Below are 18,727 nucleotides of genomic sequence, written 5' to 3'. Positions count from 1 at the left end.
TTTGGATGCTTATAGTAGGTGCATACTCTGCTCCCCTCTGTCATTTTCTCGCTGTCTTTATTGTGCACCCCCGCTCTGTCCTTTAGATGCTTATGATAGGTGCATACTCTTCTCTATCCCCTCTGTCATTTTCTCGCTGTCTTTATTGTGCACCAGCTCTGTCCTTTGGATGCTTATAGTAGGTGCGCACTCTTCTCTCCTCTGTCATTTTCTCGCTGTCTTTATTATGAAGCACCTCCCTCTCTGTCCTTTGGACGCTTATAGTAGGTGCATACTCTTCTCCCCTCTGTCATTTTCTCACTGTCTTTATTATGAAGCACCTCCCTCTCTGTCCTTTGGACGCTTATAGTAGGTGCGCACTCTTCTCTCCTCTGTCATTTTCTCGCTGTCTTTATTATGAAGCACCTCCCACTCTGTCCTTTGGACGCTTATAGTAGGTGCATACTCTTCTCCCCTATGTCATTTTCTCACTGTCTTTATTATGAAGCACCTCCCTCTCTGTCCTTTGGACGCTTATAGTATGTGCATACTCTTCTCCCCTCTGTCATTTTCTCGCTGTCTTTATTGTGCACCCCCGCTCTGTCCTTTGGATGCTTATAATAGGTGCATACTCTTCTCTATCCCCTCTGTCATTTTCTCGCTGTCTTTATTGTGCATCCCCGCTCTGTCCTTTGGACGCTTATAGTAGGTGCGCACTCTTCTCCCCTCTGTCATTTTCTCGCTGTCTTTATTACGCAGCACCTCCCGCTCTGTCCTTTGGACGCTTATAGTGGGTGCATACTCTTCTCTCTGTCATTTTCTCGCTGTCTTTATTATGCAGCACCTCCCTCTCTGTCCTTTGGATGCTTACATTAAGACTGTGCTGGGCCCCCTCTTTCATTTACCCTGTCTCTATGCTGCTCTCTTCCGGCTTCCTCTTTGGGCTCTGCCCCCTGCTCCCTGTGCCCTTTACCCCCTCCCCGCTTTCCTCGCGGAGCTTGCCCTGTCCCCCGGCTGCCCCTCCCTGTGGAGTTTGGGAGGGTAGCCCAGCCTCCTTCTGCGCATCAGTGCCCCGGCCACTCACTTTCTGACGTTGCACGACGGGAAATGCTTTGAATACTTGCGACATGGCCGCTCACAGTGATTGCCAAGGCTGACAGCAGTAGCCCTCTCCCGCAGACACCCTCCCAAAATAAAACAACAACACGCACACACTCACACAATGAGCCGGCTCTGAGCGGACCTGCCGGTAGCAGCCCCCGGCAGACTCGGGGTGCCCCCCATGGCCCGGGAAAGCGGCTGGAGGGTTTACTTTCATTTTCGCCCCCCGATGCCTCCTCGTTGACTGGCCCTGTCCATGAGAAGCGCAGCCGCGCTCTGCACGAGGAGCGCCGGCCCTGGGAGCAGGAGGGACGCCGAGGAGGTAATGGGGGCGACTGCTCGTGCTTGCGGGTACCTGTTGTGCTGTGTTTGTCTGGTGCTGTGCACAGTCCGACCTCTTTCCGTGTGTTCCCCGCGCGTGTGCTCGGCCGCTGGGATACGCCGCAGTTGGGCGCTCATGTAACCAGCGATGCAGGGTGAGGTTCTGGTGCCGTGACACCCCGGGACGGGCGCTCTGAGTGCAAGGGGGGAACGTCCCCTCATCTGCCAGGTCAGGCAGATCCATTGCTGCTCACAGAGCACCTAAGTGTGCTCCCTGGAGGCAGCACGCCCTGGGAACGCGCTGCAATATACGCGCAACTTACACTGCGATAGGGAGGCGAGTGGTGGGGGTGGTGGGGGGAGGAGGGGTCGGGGATCTCGCTACAACATCACACCTGCTAATATCTCCTCTGAACAACCCGGGGGAAAAGGAGGGCAAAAAGAAGAGAGAGTTGTATTTGCCGCTTGACTCGTACCTAAGAGAACAACGTTTTGAAGAAGTACATATTTATGCCTTAAAAAGGGGGCGTCTATTTTAAATAATATTATAGAGGAGGATCCCGTGTGTGACATGTCACTTCTATTGTGTTGAACTCCCCTGATTGTAAAGGGGATATGCAAGGTGTGTGATTCAGAGAAGAGGTTGCTTTACTGCATGTGCTGTTTCTTTTCTGTGAAGTGCGAGGAAATCCCTTTCCTTGAAAGTTTCTGACAAATCTAGCAGTGCATGGTCTTGTGTATTTGTGTGTGGGGGCGCCTTTGCTGCAACTCTTCGTGCGGCCGCAAGAGGGGGCGCGAGGGAAGATATCCGAGCGCCGGTGCCATCCTTATCTCTCGAGGCTGAGCTTTGAAATAAAGTTATCCTGCAAACTTTGAAAGTGACCCCGCACCTCTGATTTGTGACGATAACAATGTGCGCTTAAGGAGGCGCTGTCGAGAGACCCAGGAAGGGGGGTGGGGGGATCCCGCGGCGGCTGTGGGAGGCTCCGAGTGCCGGCTCTCACGGGGGGGACCCCTGCGCGCTGCCTTGCCCGCGGAGGTCAGGCCGCCTGACCTCAGAAGAATGCACGAACCATAAATTCAAACAAACCGATGGGCCGCCCGGGCTGATCCGCCAGCAGACAATACCCACCCCGGGAAGCCGGGCTTCCGCTCCGAGCCCGGAGCAGCGGACACGCCGAGCCTCGGTAAGTCTCCCGCTTGCGCTTTCCCTTGCTTCGTACAATAAATCCGTCTCTTGTATTGCGGCCGGCGCTATTAATGCGTGTGCATAAAAAGGTGATTTATTTAAGAACGTATAGTCCGTGACCGTACTCGGGATTAGGAAATAGCCGAGTGCGTGAGTGCTTCTAGACACACGTTTTGACATGTGTGCCGTGTTTGATGGCTGCCCAAGTCTTTGGCAGTGCCCCCGCTGGCACCCGGGCTGGGGGGGACTGGAGGGTGTCACTGCTTTTTGGAGTACGGCCGGGTGCTGGGCTCTGCTGACGGCGTTCTGGAAGTCTCGGGAGCTCGGGAGGCGCTCGCCTCGCTTTATTTCCCCGCGTGTTTGACATGTAGTTGTTGCCACCGACGGGGCTGGGCAGCGGAAGGGTGCGGAGGGTTGGTGTGGGGTGCCACCCTCCCCTGTCACACACGGGGGTATGCGAGGACGCTCTTTGGTCGTTCAGTGTCTCGATGCATTTTTAGTTTTTGGCATGTAGCGCCCTGAAACGTCATTTATGTCCCCAACACATGACTATGATGATAACGATTGTATCGCTGAAAAGAAACGCAATGATAATACGAATGTGTAGTAACTATGAACATACTTTCCGTCATGCTATATGTGGCAACCCGATCCTAAGCATTATTTAGTGCCAGTTCACGGATTTCTCGTAAGCACGAGGGTCCTAGCCATGCGCTACATTATTTGCTGTGTGACGGCCGTCTGCAATCAGACGCCGTTAGAACCCCACACCTCGAATTGGGCCCCCACCCTGGGGTGTCGTGTGCCGCCGGAAGGCAGGCAGCAGCAGGGCCGCAGGGGTTAATCGGCGGTATTGATCCGACGCTGCGCCCGACCCCCCGCCCCGCAGACAATGGCTGTTGTGTCTGGGGAGCCAGGGTGCCCGTGGCCGGCCTGGGCCTGGGTGATTAGTGCTGTCCGCTGGGTGTTCCCTCGGCAGACAGCGGCCCGTCCTGATAGCAGCGCCCTGTGCCGGCCCGATAAGGCAACGCGAATTGTGTCCCAGCCCTGGGGTGCGCGCACCACGGATGCCCGTTGTCCTCTCCCACGCTTGACGCAGTACCCACCCTGCCCCGGACTCCATGTAAACCCGAAGCGAGTCCCTCTCGCCCGGCGCCCCGACTCCACGGTGCATTCACGGGAGCCGTTATAGCGCCAGGAAACCCCCGATACGGAGGTGAAATGTCACCGCATACTGGGATCGTCTGGGCAGTGCTCTGTTGCATATAATGTCATACACCTTCCAGACCTCCACCGATTGACAGTCTTATCAATGTATAGATGTATTTATACGTGACATTATTTGTATGCTTAAGCCTTTTTATATATAACTTGCACTGTGTACAGCGACAACCCGCCACTTTCTGGGTGCCCGCCTGGTGTCTGTCTCTCGGTATGAGTATATATATTCATCATATGTACATGTATGTATATGCATGTAGGCACGCGTGCCTCTGTATACAGACACAAATGCGCGCATATAGATTAAAACACCATCGTGGAGGAAACGCCGACGAGCCCGCGACCCACACGCCGTTTGCTCAATGTTTGAAACGTGCCAGTGCCGACGCTTGTTTCTGAAATGCTGAGTTTTCTCAGCGCTCAGCGCATATGATAGGTGTTAATGACACGAATAATGCATTGTTTTAAATACTTCACGTATCCTCGCATGTCCCCCCACCGCCACAAGCATTGTGACAACAGATGCTGCCCTCACAAGGCACAACCCTCTGAGCTGCCGCTCTGTCATCTCTTTTCGGTGCGCCTGACCGAGGCGTCCATTCTTTCACGGGACCCCACGCACAGTTCGTCTGACACAATCCCGCGCACGATGCGCGCATATCCGGGCTGACTTTCCAAGAAAGCCACCGGAGGCCGGGCCGCGCTTGGGGGGCACTTGCGCCCAAGCCGCGCGGACCATAACACAGTCGTGCGCTTAGCGAGCGAGGCCGCTGGTAAAACAATCCCCCGGCCGGGCCCAGCCACCGAGAGCTGATCTCCTAATGGCATTTTGTTTTGAGCAGTTGCTGGAGTTGAAGTTCCCTCATAAGGTAAGGTGGCAGCGGGTCTGTAAGGGGGTCCAAATGCCACATGTATAATTAGACTGCCGAATCAGCACATTGTATCCGCCGCTAAACAGGCATCGACTGCTGTGTCTGGCCTCTCAATAGCCGGCATTCAGCGCCGGCCAATTCTCCGCCGGCTTCAGCGCCGCACTCAGATTTAGAACAGGAAGAAAAGACGGGAGGTGGGGAGACAATGCCGCCTTCTCTTCTGCCCCCGGCCCGGGCGCCACAGTACCGCCCGCGCGCGAGGGGGGTCGCACGCTGCTAGCGAACCCCCCCCCCCCGCCCCTCAGCACCGAACCATGCGCGAACAGGCGCGCTCCCACACTCACCTGTGTGGGAGTCCTGTGCACGGCGTGACCATGGCTGATGCTGCGGGCGCCTCAGGGGTGGACAGGCCTGCTCCGGTGTGCGGGCAGGGCCGGGGGGGGGGGGGGGGGGGGGGCGGTGTCAGTAACATGTCAGCATCAGACCTCTGCACCCAACTGCTCTACATGCTTCCTGATGTCTGTGCCGTGGACACGTGTGGCGTGCACAACTATATTGCGGAAGCAAGTAAGGTTCTCTGCATCCCAGATAAGGATGGAGGTGTAACTTATTTTAGGGGTTCTCTGCATCCCAGATAAGGATGGAGGTGTAACTTATTTTAGGGGTTCTCTGCATCCCAGATAAGGATGGAGGTGTAACTTATTTTAGGTGTTCTCTGCATCTCAGATAAGGATGGAGGTGTAACTTATTTTAGGGGTTCTCTGTATCCGAGATAAGGAAGGGGGAGGGGGGCATTTTATTTTCGGGGCTCGCTTTATCCGAGATAAGTAACAGGGTGTATCTTATGTTAGAGGGACAGCCTCCCTCTCTCTGTCCCTATCAAATGGTGACTTTTCTAGGGTTCAATGCATCAGCCTCCCCATCCCCCTTCTCTCTCCATGAAAGTCGCAGGGTCCCAGCTGTAACACGCCCACTGGCCAGGCTCCACCCCTTACCACTGTATATGGCGACCTGCAGGTTGGGCATAAGCACTCTTCATTGTAAACACTCGGGCTGTATCTGCATAATCACACTTCATTGTAGACACTCAGGCTGGACCCTCATAGGCACACCTCATTGTAAACATCAGGCTGTACCTGCATAAGCATGCTTCATTGTAAACACCAGGCTGGACCTGCATAAACATTCTTCATTGTGAACACTTGGGCTGTACCTGCATAAGCATGCTTCATTGTAAACACCTGGCTGGACCTGCATAAGCACGCTTCATTCTAAAGACCCATGCTGTACCGGCATAAGCATGCTTCATTGTAAACACCAGAATGAACCTGCCTGAGCATGCATCATTGTAAACACCAGGCAGGATCTGCATAAGCACGTTCATTGTAAACACCTGGGCTGGACCTGCCTAGGCACACGCTTCATTGTAAACAGCAGGCTGGACCTGCCTAAGCACACATCATTGTAAACACACGGCTGGACCTGCCTAAGCACACATCATTGTAAACACACGGCTGGACCTGCATAAGCACGTTCATTGTAAACACCTGGGATGGACCTGCCTATGCACACGCTTCATTGTAAACAGCAGGCTGGACCTGCCTAAGCATGCCTCTTTGTAAACACTCAGGCTGTATCTGCATTCGCACACTTCATTGTAAACACCCGGCTCGACCTGCATAAGCACACGCTTGATTGTAAACACCAGACTGGACTTGCCTAATCACGCCTCATTGTAAACACCCGGCTGGACCTGCAAGGCCCCAGATTGCCTGAATACACCGGTTCCGAGCCTGGCGAAGACTGGGGCCTTGGTCTGGAGAGCTTCTGAGCCACCGGATGGGGGCTTGGTCTCAGAAGACGTAACATCGTAGACACCTGGAATATATTAATTGCCCCTGTATCTAGCAGCGTAGCAACACCTTTCGACACAGCCACACACCCGCCATGACAGTGGGATTAAAACGCACCCCTGAATTTTAAAACTCATGATGACAAATGCGCACGCTACATTTTTAAAAGTTATTTTTGAATGACTAGTGCAGTTTAAATTCCAGATGGGGCAAGGTCCTACTGTGCCTTTTCTCACATGACGGCTGAAATCTAACTCCACAAAAAGACACTACACGCGACTAATAGATGCCCCTCTGTGGATAGATGACGCAGGGAGTAACCGGTCACCATTGTTGGTTGTGAAAGCATGTTTCAATGCAAGGAAATGCGAAGTAATGCGGATTTGCAAGACTGCCCCTGCATAGCACTGTACCAGCTGATGCTCGACTACTTGCAGTTCTGTGATGTTTGGGGGGTATCCCTTGAACTACTGGCACGGCACGTTTAGACGTGCAATGCACCTCGGGCAGGCGCTACAATGACGCGCAACGTAAACAGACACGTGTCCGGCCAATGGGCAACGCATCCGGCGCTACGCGCTCACCTCGGACCCAGTGAGCCGAAAAGATGGCGCGCCTTCCTGCCGAGCACCGACCTCCTACAGCAGTAGAATGCCTGCCTGTGAGGGCGAGCAGAGGAGGGGGCACGCAGCGAGCGGCAGAGCGGGCTTACTGGCAGATTAGTGGGAATTGTGAGATGGGTGGGCCAGGACGGCACACTATTTGGGGCTGGTGTAAAGGTGGAGGGTTTGGACACAGTGGGTTCCGGTAACAAGATGGAGCGCCATACTCTGGTTAGGTGAGAACATAGGGAGGGGGGTACTATAGGGCAGAGGTTATAGAGGCAGGTGGTTGGGGTAGGAAGAGTGGCAGCGCGCCCCCTCGGAGGGTGTTAGAGGCGAGTGCAGGAGATGGGTAAGCAGCAGCAGGGAATTGCACGGGCCAGATGGTATGGAGTGGGAGAGCCGTGCCAAGCGGGGATTCTACGCACCCCAAATAAGTGTGGGTGTAGCAAGGGCAGTCTCGTAGGGGCAGAGTGCATGGCGAGAGTGGGCGTCACTGTCTATAGAGGTGGGCAAGAAGTGAGGGCCTTTTGCAAAGGGAAGAGGGTACGGTGAAGTAGAGAAGGGACTAGCAGAAGAGGACCCCACTGCTCAGGTGGGGACTGAGGGGGGCTACTACACAATGCAGAACTTTAAGGAGAGTGTGGCTGTAGTAAGAAGCAAGGGAGCTCACTTTGAGGGAAAGCGAGGCCCAAATGGGGAATGCATGTGGACACGCTGTGGCGGTTGAGCATGGCAGACTGTGGAGAGAAAGGGGAATTCTAAGGGAGAACACAGGCCTGCACGGTGGGCCTAGGTGGGGGGCAGATTTGATACGAGTTACATCCCCTTTAAATCCTCAAAATATTGGCACACGATGGGGAGATTGCTGTAGGATTGACAGAGAAGAAGACGGGATAATGTGAGGGGAATTTTATAGAAGTGGTGAAGGCTGTGAAAGGGTGGTCAGCAGAAGGCCCTGATGCCCTTATGGATGAAAGGAAGTGATGGAAGATATCAGAGGTAAACACACGACGGAGGCACCCATGGTTCCGCGATCCAAAGGACCATATAGTCTAAACATACTGTTTGCTTTTTTGTCCATGGTATATGTCCTAATTTTTTACACCATAATAAACTCTATGCGATTTTACAGGCGCCCTAATTGGGAATGCTTCCGCCATCTGTATATGTGTTATTGTAAATTATTGCTGATCAAAAGTGACATTCCTGTTCTTCAAATATATAGATATACAATTAAAACCTCTCACCCGGGCTAACAATGCAAGACCGGCAAGGTCAACGCAAAAGTGATGTCAGAAATTCACCACTGGGTCTTTTATTAAAATGCAATTTAACGAAATGCAACCAAATCAGTGAAAGTACATTCCACTGAAAATGTACTGGTACAGTTATATATATGATATGATATTTATAATGCGCTTAATAACCAGAGGTTTCTAAGTGCGGACTCAGGGTTTGAACCTGTGTTGCACAGTGCTGTTTTGCTTCCAAGGGAAGCACGTTGCCCCTGAGCTATGCTCCCGATAAAATTTACTGAAATATAAAAGAGCAGTGCTGAAAAGATGCATTCAAATGAAATGTAAATATTGAATTAGTAATATTTAAGATTGAATAGATCTTAGAAAGACAAATTAGGAGTAAAACACACACATGCATGAAGTATAAGATGCAGAGGCGGGAAAAGTTACTGGGTAAAATGAGGGGTAACATTATTTCTCGGGTTTCTTATTAAAAAAGAGATGAGATAGCAGAATAGCAAACCATGATCAGAACATTGGAAAGGACCCAAAGGTCTGGTGAAATGTGTTCAGCTGACATTTAGCTTGCAGATCATTTTGCTGGGAAAAAATGAGGCAATACGTGCAGAGAGTTTGCATTGTGGTTAGATGTGTTGAGCTGAAATGACGGATACCGCACAGCTGTTCCTGGGAGAATGTAAGGGGGAAATGAGGGGCGAAGAGGGAAGGTAATTGCAGGCAGCACTGGGAGGGAGGGGCAATCTGAGGTGGGAACAAAGATGCATTTTTCTAGGTGTAATTAGGACCAGTGATAAATTGAGATACACTTAACATTACAGACACACGTATGGAAACACTTGAGGGCATAGTAAATACACAAAGGGAGTTAGGATGGGAGGATAGCATGAATTTACGGAGGAAGTTGGAAGGGGGAAGGAAAGAGGCATTGAGGGAGGAAAGGGGATGCGGCGGGAAGAAGAAAAGGATCGATGGAGGAGGAAGGAGTGAACAAAGGATGCTAGGTAGGAATTAAACAAAGAAAGCCCAGAGAAAAGGAAAGAGAGAGAGATGACAGGGAAGGAAGTAGGACAAAATAACCAAAAGAGCCCAGGAAAGAGAGAGATGAAGGACATATGGATGGGCAGGTCTGTTACAGGTGGCTTGTCAATGCTGCGAGGGTGGCCCTCTTCCGATGAGAAGGAATCCCATAGCAAATAGTGCTAGAGAGAAAAGGAAAAGGTCGACAGACATGGCTCTCGCCTCAAGCATGTCTGGTGCGCGGCCGGCCGGCGCGCCTCCCCAGGGCCTAATTACCCAAGCACATGCTTGATAATATGAGGCATGCACACAGACAAAGGGGATTCCCTCCTTTGCATGGGGTCACCCCATCAGGCATTCTCAGAAAAATAGCAAGTGTGCTTTCGTGTGTTGTAGAACGGGCACGTGCCTCCTCGTCTGCAATAGCAAAGTGTGGACCCGGAAGGGCAAGCAGCAGAAGGTCAGCAGCCAGTGATTGTGAATTCTGTTTTGTGTGCCTGCTTCTGTTGATGATGAATGCATCAGAGATAACGAGAAATACGTTGGCATGATAACTTACATGGTAAAATTAGAAACCCTTTTCCCCACCGTGACTTTTGACCTCATCCATGGAAGCTCACCAAATTTGGCAAGCGACTGATATGGCGGCACCCAAATATGCACCATTTGCTGCAGTTTTATGGCCATTTTTATGTAAAGAAATGTTTTGAATGATAGGCCTTTTTGCCTTGTGTTTTTCTGATCCAAATACCCTCTGGTCCATTCTGCAGATCTTGAAATGATGCATGTCATTTTTGAAGATTTCTGACACAGCAGTTATCCCTGACTGGAAACAAAACATTCTGAAATGTTTTTAGAGCAGGGATCAGATATACTCGACACTTTATTTATTTTAAATCCATCAAAATGATCTATAAATTGATCCTGCACAGTAGACCCAGATTGAAAACCAATATGCACATTTGTGGATAACGTATGTGCACATATACATACGCACACACGCACGCACACACACACACACACACACCACCACCCCCCCCTCCCATGATCACCAACAACATTCTGGTAGTGAACCTAGGCACCTACAATACACTCGAATAGCAATTGAGCACACCAGGCAAACACAACCCACACAGCTAACATACTACGCCTGGAATGACTATGCAGACAAGAGATCATCCCTTATTATAATGAACGCGAGGATCTAATGGGCTAGGTCAACATTAACAATCAATAACACGGCTGACTGTGCCCACATGGTCCAATGATACAACTAGATCAAACAAACCGTGAATAGGAAAGAAAACTCCAGACGTTTCTGTGGGAAGCGCTACTGTGCATCAGTCAGTAGGCACAACCACTATAATCGACTGGTCCAAAGTTGCGCGCCTTTAGCTGCGCGCCTGACATCACGTTCTTGTATGGCGGTTGAACTTCATGCTGCCGCACACATCGTCTGCAACCCTGGTGCTCAGAGTCATGGCCACGCTTTTAATAATTCTATTTCAATGAGTTTAATGGGGATTGGGGTGGCCGAGCAGCTCGTGCAGATCCACTGTCCTCTGGAGGCGGAGCAGCCCCAGCACTAGTGCAGTGGGGGCTGATGGAGACCACCCTAGTGTGCAGTGCAACTTGTCACATCTCCACTCTGCCTTACTGGGAAGGCCTCGCGTAGTGGACTTGAACTAGTGCAACAGTGTACCTTTTGGGTGGGGGGTGGTCGAAGATGCCCCACTCTTCGTAAAAGGAAAATATGCTGAATTCAGTTGATACAAAATGCCCCTTCTCGTGTTGACGCTAAAGTCCTTATTCACAGTAGTGTTTTATAATGGTGCAATCCCATAGAAAAACGCTCTGTGAATCAGGCCCTAAACAGTTAAAATATAGGTGGAATTTTCAAATATAGAGATTTTTTTTAAAGATAACTGTTATGAAATACGCGCTTATAGCCCCATGCATGCATTTCTATCTTCTGTGGCAACACGTGTTTATGCTACTCAACTAATGAGCTGGCTCTCATCGGGTGATATATTTGCGTTTGTTGGCTTCCTTGATTGTATTATTTAGTACAGTGTTGCTGCTGCCACATTTAATGTGAAATTATTGGCCTGATTTACAGAAACGTTTCTCAATGGGATTGCACCATTATAAAACAGTTCTGTGAATAAGGCCCATTGGAAAACGCTTTGTCAATCAGGCCCTATGTCTTTTGAAATGGGTCAGTGTTGCCTGCAATTGAGCTTCAATGGTCAGTGTTTACTAGTGAGATTGCGCGGTTGGATATTTGGAATCTAAACTGAACACAACTCGTACCACCCCCCTTCCCCAGAGCCTGCGCAGATCTGTGCAGCTCCCACCTTGCCCCTCCCCCCACACCTAGAAATATGCAGGCAGCCAATGAAGTTGTTCAGCTGAGCATTTAATAATATCTCAGTCCACATATCTATAGGCTGCATCGATGTGCATATGGACATGGGTAATCGACAGGCGTAGATTGCGCTCTCGGCGGTAGATGCACGCCGCTGCCTAAAGCTTAAATGATAGTTAAGCAGATCCAACCGAAGCCTTCAAAAAAGGTGGGATAACCCTTTGGAAAGAATGAAATATATTATATATAGACTGGGAAGGAAAGCTCAGGGGCAGCAATCTAGTCTATGTAAAGGAAACTATACTGAGCAGCAGGTGTTCGGTACCCAGGCCCAGTACTGCGGTTAGAGGCTGGAGTCTAGCAGGAAGTCCAATAGAGGAAAGCAATGGATTTCTCCTCAAAGTGTCCTTGTGCACTAGATCCTTTGCATCAGGTGCCCTATTGCATTTGACAGCTGTTAAATGGCCCAGTACTAATGTTGGATGTAAAACATTTATTTGTACGTGCTGTCCGCTGGCAAACCAAGGGATGACTTCTAATCTCCTCAAAATGCCCAAACGCTGATGGGCCAAGATGGCCTGCTTCTGCCCAGCTTGCTCACACTCATGGACACCTCGCTAACATTTCATGAACATTGCATCCATGATCCATCGCCTGCTTTCAAAAGACCCAGGTGCCGCTTGGGTCTTATTATTTGTCATCTTTTTTGTGTGGTTTTCTTTCTCTTGACTAGAAACAAATGCTTGACAATGTATTTTCACACGGGCCCGGAGCGGCCCTGGCTGATATTTGGGAAAGTGAAGCATTCCAAGACACACATGTTTTAAGGCTCGTATCAGCCAGTGGCAGGTACTTGAGATAATAAAAACACCCTCAACCTGCAGCATGAAAGTATGCAGAGAGGCTGTGCAGCAGGTATAAAGATAATGTAATCTCCCAGAAACTATGACAGGCCACTTAGCAATGATTCTGATTGATTAGAGACACTGGGAAAGTGGTGTGGGTTTTTGGAAAACCCTACAGAATTCTCATCGTGTGGCCTTTTTGGAAATTGCCGAAACACGTGTCGAAGGACCCACTCATGCGGCTGTGACACGCATTGGCATCGATTTTGGCATCTTTTCCGTTGTGTCTTCCTCACTCTCTCGAAAATCTGCCTCTTCACAAGGAGGGGTGGTGCGCGCACCTTGTTGAAGCTTAATTCTCCATAAGGAGCCTCTTTCTACAATGAGCGAAAATGAGCTAGCATGCTGCTTGTGTGACATTCCAGCGTATCCCATTCATCTGTCTAACAGGAGGGGAGCATCCTGCCTCTTCAAATGTTTATAAATCCTTTAATAGATTTATGAATTCGCTTTCTTCCAAGGCAGTCTGTCGCACAGGAGATCACTTTGTGTTTTCCGTCACCTGACGGTTGCCGATCGGGGGGCGGCCGGTCCTATCCTCTAGAACCGATTTTACGTGTTTCCCACAATGCACAAATTCATCTTTATTCCCAAGGTTTATGCAAGCGGGCGGGGTCCCACAAGGCTGCGCAGACGGAAATCGTTTAGAACAGATGCCAGTGTGTGATTCTATAGAATCAGAGGTGCTCGGGCATGCAAAGTTTTCATTCATAAGGCTGTGTGGGAAGAGGTGGGTGTGAAAAATTGAAATATGCGAAAGAAACGCTGTGTTGATGTGTTCAATAGTGGGGAGATGTTCAAGAGGTTTATATTTTTTTGTGCACCAAAACTACTCTGTTTTACAATGGTTAAATGTGTTCCGATGAGCAGTTTATTGTTAATGTTTAAGTTGTTCTGTGCTTAAGAATAGGCAAGCGAATTCCCGATTTCCGCCATCTTGGATTTTATTTTGGTGTCTGAAGCTTCCAGGCCTTCCTTCTGTGAAAAACTTTGTCAAGGCGTTTGCAGACCACCCCACTGGGGTGAACCGGGAAGATTTATCTCACAGCGTCTCTGTACTGTAGGCACGAGGCCGGACTATCGGCATTTGAAACGTATTGCACTGTTTCATAACTGATTTTGAGATTAGCCTGGGGCAGGGTGCAGAACCACAGAGTTTCTGAATCATGCCCGAATCCCAATCATTAATAGCACATGATACTATGGTGTGCAGCAGTGCGTTCGTTTGGAGACGATTCGGCACATGGATATTGTTATTGACCTTCTGTCAGACAATCAGAGTGTTTAGAGTGCAGTCAATAGCAATTGGTACTGACTGCATTCTGAACATTCTGCCACCGGAAGCAGACAGGGAAACAACAATGCAATTTCCAGGCTAGAATGTTTTCAACAGGACACTTCCTTTCAGGGAGGATCTTTTTTTTTGCTGCAACATGCTATTTAACACACAAAAGAGAAATCTCAAACATTGGAAAATGCTTACACTTCCTTAGAGAGAAACAGTTCACCTTTATATAACACCCAATTTATGCTTTTGTTAAATCTGTTCCAGTTCAACATAGCTGCAATTAAAATGCTTAATTTATGAAGGCAACCATGTTATTTAAATACTATGAACTACAACAGTGTTTAATTTGCTAAGTCAGTTTGTTTACTTACCATATCCACTACTAAAGTAACCTGTTTTACTTCACCACCAAACCTCAGAAGCATGTATTGCTATTACCACCATGTGATAATAGGCTATTTTTCCACCATGAGAGTATCAATAACACTTGGGGTAGTGACCCTTCCTCAATTTATGGCTCGAGGCAAAGGAGAGTCATTATCCCGCAATAATGATCCCATCCTCGGTCTATAAGGCTATAAGAGTGGGCCGCCATGGTAGACTTTTAATGACGTACCTTTTCAAAAGTGAAACATCTCTTCATTCAGCAAGGCCTAGAACCAAGGGGATCTTGTTCCCTGCACACTAGTAGGCAACCCAACATTTGGTTCCCTTCTAGGTGTGTCACTATAAACTATCCAGTGGTGCCTAGTTACATGATTAACAGATTGGTAAATATAAAGAGGACTATCATAGCATAGCCAAGCCTGCACAGTGCTAGAGCCAAGCTTAACATGCACATTCCAACCCATTACAGGAAAGCGACTACAGAATTCCTCCTGAGAAGGAGGCGCTCTTGATGGATGACTCAAAAACACCATTAATTGTTTGTCCATTTAATAAGCATTTCATTCATTCATTTGGTCATTCATTCAGTCAATGAAAGCGACTATCAGAAAGTAATGACGGTCAATGCTTCCCTGTGCTACCTGTCTTTTAAATAAGCATGCAGTCAAATTACAGTTGTTGACTCATTTATGACCTTTAATTGTTTCATGCTCTTACAGAAGGCCTGCATCTCTTTCTCATTTCTAATTGATGAGACCAGTGGCAAAATGCAGCATCGAAATCAGGATGAGCTCCAGTCTTGGGAGTAAAACTGCAAAGATGTGCATCCGGGTCATTGTCATGGTGACCAGTGTCAAGGGCTTCTCTGCACTCTGCCATCTAGATTTGCCACTGGTGCTAAATTGCATCAGACACACTGAGCTGCTGCAGATTTGTATGTTTGTGTCAATGTCAAGGCTCTCAACTGGATGATTTCCTCCTTGCTTCACCAGAAGCATAGATTAACTTAATTAACTCCAAGATGTATTTAATCTGTGCATAGAATCACCAGAGGGTGTCAATTGGTGGTCCTCTATTTAGTACCCCCTCTCAAACTTGGAATCACTTGTACATTATCAACAGTAACACCATCAACTTTCCAAATCACATCTAATTGATCCAATGTATAATATTCTCATCACACACACACCAGAATTGATCCCAAAACATTTTAATCAAATGTGGAAAAAGAAGCCTCACAAAGGCTGCAAATAATGCTCCACGGGTAGACACAATGGTGGCCTAGTAATTGCTACTAAGAACTCACTTGGAGTCTCTTTGATAATAATTAAGACCAAGTCTCCTGCCCTATTAATTGGAAGAATAACAATGAATTGTGTGGGGTATGAGAAATGTCCTGTTCATTCACTTATACTGCAACCAGGTGATGTGATGTGATGAGGTTATCGGGGAGGAGCTTGATTCTGTCATTGCATCACAATGGTGTCTGAGCCATTTATATGTGCAAGGGGATTGAATTGTTATTGTCCAGAGCCTACATGCAAGGACATGAGACTAACTCTTACCTACGAATGTCAACCCTCTAACAAATGAAACAAATTAAAATCGAGGGAAGAAATTGGCCTGAATTTATGAGTAATTGGGATCTCCGTCGTTGTAAACGGAAAGTGAAAGGTGATTGTCCCTGCCAACCGACCTGGAGGCACGCTCCTCACATTCCATCATGGATTTCATTTTTGTGTCAGACCTATTGTTTTTCAGGACTGAAGGGCAACAGTTGATTGTATCAGAAGAGAGTGATCATGTTAAATTAATATTAGATTTTGAAGAAAGATATTCGATTCTATGTCCGAAGGAATCTGAAGCAAGGAATTTGATAATAAATAATAGCAGATCCAGAGTGAAGATTTCCCCTTTTGTAATGAAACATCTGTGTACAGATTTGAATATCCAATGGGAACGGTGGAGTGCTCGAGAAAACTTACAAAAAAAATCACCATCTAGGTTTTATGGCACAATATGCGAGTTTGTTGGTTTATCCTCACAGTCCAATATACAGGATAGTTGGCCTTTTACCAACAAGCATTTGAAACCCTATGATGTCAATCTTAAAAACAAAAGGCTTGAAATTTGATGTGAAATTAGAGGAACTAAAAGGAATCTAAAGGGCGAGCCAATACTGGCCATAGCTGGAATGATAAGGAAGACCAAAAACCAATACAAGAAATGGTTAACAAAGTTTAAGTTAATCAGGGCAATCTGGAACAGCCAAACAATGATAAAAGTGGTAAAATCTAAAAATTCCAGAGGAATATTATCCATACTTAATGGGGGTGTTGGGACGTAACAGCTCATACAGGCGACTTTCATGGCAGAAAATATTTGGGTAGACTATTTTCAGAAAGTCTATTACTCAGATGAGATAGGCACAGTGTACCATAGAGATCTTAATGAAAGGGAGCTCGATGGGCCCCGACGTTCGACCAGGGGGACCTACAAGGTGCAATTTGGAATTTTAAAAATACTGTCCTCTGTGGCCCTGATGGTCTCCGAAACGCAGTTGTAAGCCAGACCTCATTATATAGTGTAATATTTATGGCTTTTTTTCAGCAAATAATTGTGACAGCGGTGTTCCCAGAAAGCTGGACTAAAGCCATAATGGTGGTCAGCTATAAAAAAAGGTGATCACTTTTCACCTGTAAACTATTGCCTCATAAGCTTAATAGACACGTCAAGTAAAATGTTGGCATCAGTTGTGTTAAAGGATCCGGAGGCCTGGGCTCAAAAGACCAAATGGTTGTCAATGTTCCAAACTGATTTTAGAAAACACACGGGGAATGCCTTAAATGGTTTGCTCTATGAGCTATGCCAACAGAAAGCACAGTCATAGAATGCAGTGCCTTTATATTCTTCAGCTTTAGATAGGACAGAAAGCACAGTCAAAGGATGCAGTGCCTTTATATTCTTCAGCTTTAGATATGACAGAAAGCACAGTCATAGAATGCAGTGCCTTTTTATTTGTTCAGCTTTAGATATGACAGAAAGCACAGTCATAAAATGCAGTGCCTTTTTATTTGTTCAGCTTTAGATATGACAGAAAGCACAGTCAAAGGATGCAGTGCCTTTATATTCTTCAGCTTTAGATATGACAGAAAGCACAGTCATAGAATGCAGTGCCTTTTTATTTGTTCAGCTTTAGATATGACAGAAAGCACAGTCATAGAATGCAGTACCTTTTTATTTGTTCAGCTTTAGATATGACAGAAAGCACAGTCAAAGGATGCAGTGCCTTTATATTCTTCAGCTTTAGATATGACAGAAAGCACAGTCATAGAATGCAGTGCCTTTATATTCTTCAGCTTTAGATATGACAGAAAGCACAGTGAAAGGATGCACTGCCTTTATATTCTTCAGCTTTAGAGATTGGGACATACCTAGATGTCTTTTGAATAGGAACATCTTATTCCATACGGACAATACATTACAGGTTAGATTGGAGACATCAGACACTCTCTCTAGGGCCATTAATACACCTATGGGCCTGGGATCGGGGTGTATCCTTGTCCCCTGTCTTTTTAATCTTTATTTGGAAGATATGCCAGAAGCTCTGGCACAATCAGACCTGTTTTCCCTGAAGAGTGGTAACGTCCAAATTGCATGGTTAGCAAACGCTGATGACATTATCTTGCTGGACAAGAATCCGCTCGGTCTGCAAAAGAGTCTTAACTATTTTGCAGATTACGTAACATTTAACAGCTTAGAAGTCAATTCAATCAAATCAGAAATGATTGCCTTCTTACGTAGACTAAAAAAACCTAGGTTTACATGCTCGATTCACGACTCTAAGATGGAGGAGGTGGAGAATCTTATATATCTGGGGTTCAATGTTTCCAATAAATGTATACTAACAGTAATTACAAATAGTCTCAGGCGAAAGTGCAGTGCATTCCTATCACACATGAGGATAATTTTAATCAAACACTGCACACCTACACTCTTGCCCTTAATTGACTTTGTGAAGTTAAAGTTTGCCCTCTAGTATTACATATCGTCTGGAAATCCTAGACAACATCGACCTATCCTGTTTGAATGTTCTGGAAGGTAGGTTATGGAGATCTGTTTTAAATCTTCCCGTTTCTTGATCTCCTTAGACATTCGAATTCTGTCTTGGAGATCCATCGATGTAAGGAATAGACTATCTTTATATGGTAAGATTTTAAAGGGAAAGGCTAACACTCTTTTTCTGACGTTAAATAAAACGTGTCAGGGAAGGGGAGTAAAGGGTGGTTGTGCAATTCACTAAGAAGTGTGACAAACTTCTCATTACCGAATCCACAGAACTCAGTGTTAACTGACCAGTCT

General features: G+C 47.4%; 1 protein-coding gene across 17 annotated transcripts in view; it reads left to right on the top strand.

Moving 5' to 3' along the window:
• The window catches only part of SOX6 (SRY-box transcription factor 6), a 1,055,545-nt gene that overhangs the window by 15,822 nt on the left and 1,020,996 nt on the right, over positions 1-18,727 (top strand). For 7 of the 17 annotated variants that reach the window (XM_069623759.1, XM_069623757.1, XM_069623754.1 and 4 more), the window contains exon 1: positions 1,021-1,402. The exons of 3 other annotated variants lie outside the window; for them this stretch is intronic. The gene's annotated coding sequence lies outside the window, so the exon portion shown is untranslated. Of the gene's footprint in view, positions 1-1,019; positions 1,403-2,311; positions 2,589-18,727 lie in introns of those variants that run through there. 7 more of the 17 variants (XM_069623751.1, XM_069623753.1, XM_069623748.1 and 4 more) reach the window with 3 other exon arrangements.

Source organism: Ambystoma mexicanum, chromosome 11 (assembly GCF_040938575.1).
Source record: "Ambystoma mexicanum isolate Mex_15411 chromosome 11, UKY_AmexF1_1, whole genome shotgun sequence".
NCBI classification, from domain to species: Eukaryota; Metazoa; Chordata; class Amphibia; order Caudata; family Ambystomatidae; genus Ambystoma; species Ambystoma mexicanum.
The sequence above is the reverse complement of the archived record's forward strand: the minus strand, read 5'-3'. Positions and strand labels throughout refer to the sequence as shown.